Source organism: Macrosteles quadrilineatus, unplaced genomic scaffold, assembly GCF_028750875.1.
Source record: "Macrosteles quadrilineatus isolate MER2022 unplaced genomic scaffold, UCM_ALF_1.0 Scaffold_5__1_contigs__length_97177068, whole genome shotgun sequence".
Classification (NCBI taxonomy): Eukaryota; Metazoa; Arthropoda; class Insecta; order Hemiptera; family Cicadellidae; genus Macrosteles; species Macrosteles quadrilineatus.
The window spans coordinates 23,088,434-23,093,886 of record NW_026542598.1 but is presented as its reverse complement, the minus strand read 5'-3'; the positions used below and the strand labels follow the sequence as shown (position 1 = coordinate 23,093,886).

Here is a 5,453-nt window from a genome sequence, read left to right as displayed (position 1 = left end):
TCCGCGGCTACTAGTAGCTGGAGATGTAGATGGGATTTGGAGTAGGGGGAGTTGTAGGGACGCTGGCCTATCGTCCCACATAGCACCGAATATTTATTTGATATCAAATAGCTATCAAATTTTTGACATTTGAATATCAAATTGATATTCACGAACATTCGTTTGATATCAAATAAACGTTCAATTTAGGTTCAAACGTCACTCAATTTTACATCAAATAAATATTCAAATTGAATATAAAATAAATATCAAATTTGACATTCATAAATTTATTGGTAAAATATAATAAAGAGAATATGATTGAATTTACATTCACATTTTAAATATGATGGTGATAAATATTGATATAACATTTTTGACATTCGAATATTAAATTAATATTCGCGAACATTCATTTGATATCAAATAAATGGTCAATTTAGGTTCAACCTCACTTAATTTGACATTAAATAAATATTAAATTGAATATCAAATAAATGTCTCATTCATTTATTGGTAAAATATGTTTAGAAGAATTATGTTGCATTTTTTCACATTTCAAATTTCATGGCGATTAAAATAATATCAGTTCAGACTTCTTTACTGTTCTTGCCTTGATTTGACTTATTATTCTGAAGTTATAGGTAGTTTGTTAAAGTTCTTGGGTGACCCAAAAATGTAAATATATATATATATTTCTTATTTGACAAAACATTAACAAAAGTATCACAAAACATATTTGTTTAAAACAAAATTGCATTCAAGGAAAACATTTTAAAGAAAAAACTTTGTTTGTATGATAAAATAAGTTTAATTAAAAATTATTTAAACACAATTATAAAAAAGATATGTACAATTTACAAAAAAAATAATTCTGGTCTTCTTCATCTCCCAAATGGCCTTCTTGAGTTTTCTATTGTTCCTGTAAAAGAGGTTCAACAGAGTTATTTTCTAAGACAGCTATAGATAAAATATAATATGTTAGACAAGGGGTCTCCAACCCTTTTTCCTCGATGAGCACTTTTTTGTCTAAAAACGCCACCGATTTAGCGACTAACGTTAATTGTTCGCTACTCTATCGAATCACAACATCATCTACTATCGATGCGATTGTAGTTGTCGTTTGTCACAACCACAAGGTAAAGGCTTTTTGTGATACGGACGAAATGAGAGCATTCTATTATAAAATTAAAATGTCGTAACTTAACCAAATTAGCCAAACTTGCTGATTGTGAAAAAATTGAATTAAGGTTTACTACGGACAAAATGAGAGCATTCTATTATAAAATTAAACTGTCATAAGCTAACCTAACTTGCTGATAATATAAAAATAATATACAAGATAAAAATTGAATGAAGATTAGATTTAACAAGGTTAGGTTTGCAGCCATGGAGAAGGTATAAAAAGTTTTTTTGAGCATACGTCAATAGTATAGGATAAAGTAAATAAGTTTGCCAAATTTTATCAAAATCTATCCATAAACAAATAAACTACATAGTTTCCTTTTTTAATAATCTAAAATATAGTTCTGTTCATAAAATAAAATTATAAATGCCTCTAATTCTAACGAAAGATGTGCAATTAAGAAGTAATCACATTCTAAGCTAAATCTTTGACAAAAAGTTCAATGATTTTTTAGTGAGAATAGGCTATAAAATTTGACACTTAAAATGTCAGCTAGTTTAAGATTTCAATTTGTAGTTCTGCCAATTAGGATCAATTAAAAATATATATATTTAAATTAATCTGCCGCTACTTGACTACTACTAATATTCCCCTAGGCCTATTGAGAAAAAATTAGCAAGTGAGAGACATTTACTATGTTCCTATTTAAATACGTTAACCTGCCAACTTGGAGACAGGGTATTGTACACAAATTTTGTTGAATGGGGAAGAGACAGTTAATTGCTCTTAATTATGGTATGAGCCGCGAGGTAAATAAATATCCCATGGCTGAGCCTGCATTCATTGACAAAGTTCTCTTTTTACACCTCAAGGAAATCACGGTCAACAATGAAGGGTGTTGCTGGGATTGCAAAAGACAGTCACGGCACCGTCGAGACTGCAGTATAATATGCTCGTGAGTCTTGGCGAGATCACGGGAGATGATCACGATATAGCTGAGACCACCTGACCACACGTGTTTACGCAATCGTGGGAGAATATAATTGGTGTTTGCTATAAAAAATAATAATTTTCAAAAACGTATGCTGGCTTTCTGCTGGCTGGAATAAAACTGCACGAGGGCCGGATGTAGCCCACAGGCTGTAGGTTGGAGACCCCTTCGTTAGGCATTTTTAAGACCTATTTTTTTACTATACCTGTACTTTATAATTAAATTTGTCGATAAGGCATTGAGTTCTTGACAATAAAGAAAAAAGAGATGGATAAAACCGCAGATTAAGTTTTTCTCATTTGCATAGCCTGTCACTGAAAATTCACAATTTGAAAAGAAAACATCACAGTAGTTAGATGTCGGCCTAATCTGTTAATTATAATAAAATTTAAGTTCTATATTAGGTAATTAGATAAGCAATCTTTTCTTTAACCTAAATTATAAATAACACAATAAATTTACCTTGCATCAATCCTAAACTTTGCTGGGCGAAGCCAATTCTTGATTATAGTAGCAACAACATATATTTCCATTACACCACGATCCTAGTGTTCTTGCGTACCGGTTCTGCCTCTGTATAAAAGAGATTAGTATTAGCACTAGAATTTGTATATATTTTAATTTTCCTGATCAACACCCAGGATAGCCTACAACTAGGTGTACACATATTAAATTGTTAGTGAAATCTATTTTATATTTTTATATCGCAGGTTCTCTGCGGAACTGTACCCGTTATGGAAAAAAAGACATATACACAGTCATGGCGTATCAAACAGAAAAATTGAAATAAAAACACCTAAGATTGAAACTTTATTTTAACTTATTTTAACTTTGAGAAAACCTAATTGAAATATATGTATGTCTACCTATTATTAATGTCTGATTGTAAATAAAAAAAAAAACTTACGCAAGATAGCTGGCTTCAGATGCAGATTGCAAAAGAAAAATGTATTCCTCCTTCCCAGCCTACAGGCTGCTAGACAGCCACTTTGTCACTCGGGAGAATTGGTACCGTAGGCAAATTATTCACTGCTACCAAATAATAACTTCCACCAAAGCTGCAGAGTTATCAACTGAAACAATGGAGAGAAAACTACTTTTAGTTAAATTCATGCATACCTTTCTCTGGCCTAAATATGTATCAAGATTAGTTAGGCCTAATCATTGGTTGGTAAAGGAAGCAGACAACAACTAAAATACAAAAGACTAAGAGACAATACAGGGGTAGACTTTCGTATCTGTTGTCAAAAACAACCGAATGAAAATATAGATCGTTATAGCCTATGTTCATTCAGTTGTTTTTGACAACAGATACGGAAGTGTACCCCAATTCAGTTTAAAAGGAAAATGGATTTCAAATAGGCTAGGCTATTTCTTTTATAATACCGGTAAATTGTAACCTGGTTGAGGTAGAATATGTTAGGCCTAGGCTAGCCTAAATTAAGTTAACTTATTCTTGATGGTGAATTTACATAAACTTAAGTTAGTGACTGACGTAAAATATAACCCACATAACTTAGTAATATTTCAAAATTAGCCTAACAAGGTATTACAACACAGTATGGTATTCCATTTGCCTTGTAAACTAGTAAGCTAGTCCTACTTACTAGCCTATATATTGAACACTATTTTCATCCGGAAGTTGCCCTTTGAAGCTAAATAAACTACTGGTTCAGTAAGAACTAAGCAAGCCGCCTAACTTAGTAGCTTACGCCTAGGCCTAATTAGTATGCAGAAAAATACTTCCTCTAAAACAGATTGCCTATTTTGAGGTTTCAGATTTATCTATTTATACTTAAGTTAAGGCATTAGGAATGATAAGTTGGCCAATTTAATTTGTACAGTAGCTTAACTTAGGTCTAGGTAAGGCCAAGGCCTAAAATACGTCTATGTTACTAGGTATAGTGACTTATACTTACATACTCCAAGGATCAAAACGTGAAAAGATGTTCGGTGTAGGTTATGCCAATACCCAGTCACAAAAATAACAACTCTAAACTAACAGTGACACACACTAAACAAAATATCAGCACCCTTAAGTTAACTGATTTGAGGTTATGTCTTGTTCTTGAATCTTGATACTCTTGTTGCTTCCATAGTTTATTTTCACTACTTGTGTAGCCTACTCAACAAGTTAGTTGTCATAGGTACATTTTACATAAATCGTGTACTTTCCCTCAAAATGGGCAATTTGTTGGTTAATAAATAAATAAATCCACACCGTGAGTAAACTGGCCACCACTGGTCGCGCGACGGATTTTTTGTAATGTTTTGTTTTGTTTGCTGAGTTAGGTTAGAATTAATTAAGTTGGTGTTTTGTCTTCAGTCTTCCTCTCTTCCTTTCATACGAATGGGCCAAGTCAAGCTCAAACTAGATACTTAACATATTTTTAGAGTTATATTACACTTAAAAAAATTTTAATTTACGTTTGGTTTAATTTACTAGTAAAAATAAAATGATAAGGCCAATCGTTAAGAGTTTGACTTTTTTATTAATAAACAAAACTTTTAAAAAAGCTGTGTTTCCTATTCACTCTTCTTGAAATGTGTAGTAAGCCTAGATTCAGAAAAATATCAGATGTTCCAACAACCCCCCCCCCCCCGCGAAAAGTCAAAATCCATCATTAATTAATATTAAAAATTACAGTGTTCAGTGTTCCTTCCTATTATTAATTATTTTGAGATAATTGACCTTCGACCTCCATGTTACAAACTGGGGCCCATTTCATAATAAAGTACAAACTAATATTATTAGTAAATCAGCTGATTGCCCAATGCAAATCTAATGGAAATAACAAGTTACAAGTTGTAACTTGTAACTTGTAGTTTATTATGAAATGGGCCCCTGTAGGCTGGGGACTAATTCTTTACTCTAAAAAATTTAAAAAGTTAAATCTAAAAAATTTTAAAACTAGTATATTTGGAAATTTTCAAAGAGAAAATCAAATTTTTAACATTAAGAATATTTAGATAATATTCTAAATTTGATGTTATTTGACTTTGATATTTTGAAGATACAATAAATATTCAAAGTTTGACATTGTTTGACTTTGACATTTTGAACATTAAATGAATATCAAATAAATATCAAATTTTTGATTTGACATAGTTTGATATATTGAACGTTTATTTGATATCAAATAAATATTCTGTGCTATGTGGGGTAAAGCTTAGAATTAGTTGACTGGTTCATAGCTGGAACTTGTGCTCAAACTACTCTTGAGGATCAAGCCTGAAGCTGGGATTGGGGTTGGAAGAGTAGGACACTGGGACTAGGCCAACTATTGCTGGAAAAATATTGTTGGCCCTATCTGGTACGTAAACTGAAACTGGATCCATGAGCCGGAATTTAAATTC

The 5,453-nt window shown here is 31.8% G+C and overlaps 1 long non-coding RNA gene across 1 annotated transcript; it reads right to left on the bottom strand.

Moving 5' to 3' along the window:
* Positions 1 to 824: 824 nt before the first annotated feature.
* LOC128994647 (uncharacterized) lies at positions 825 to 4,349 on the bottom strand. Its single transcript, XR_008490909.1, has 4 exons — positions 4,016 to 4,349; positions 3,004 to 3,169; positions 2,559 to 2,669; positions 825 to 901 (listed from the first exon to the last, which is right to left on the bottom strand). It is a non-coding gene; the product is annotated as an uncharacterized LOC128994647 (long non-coding RNA).
* Positions 4,350 to 5,453: the final 1,104 nt, after the last annotated feature.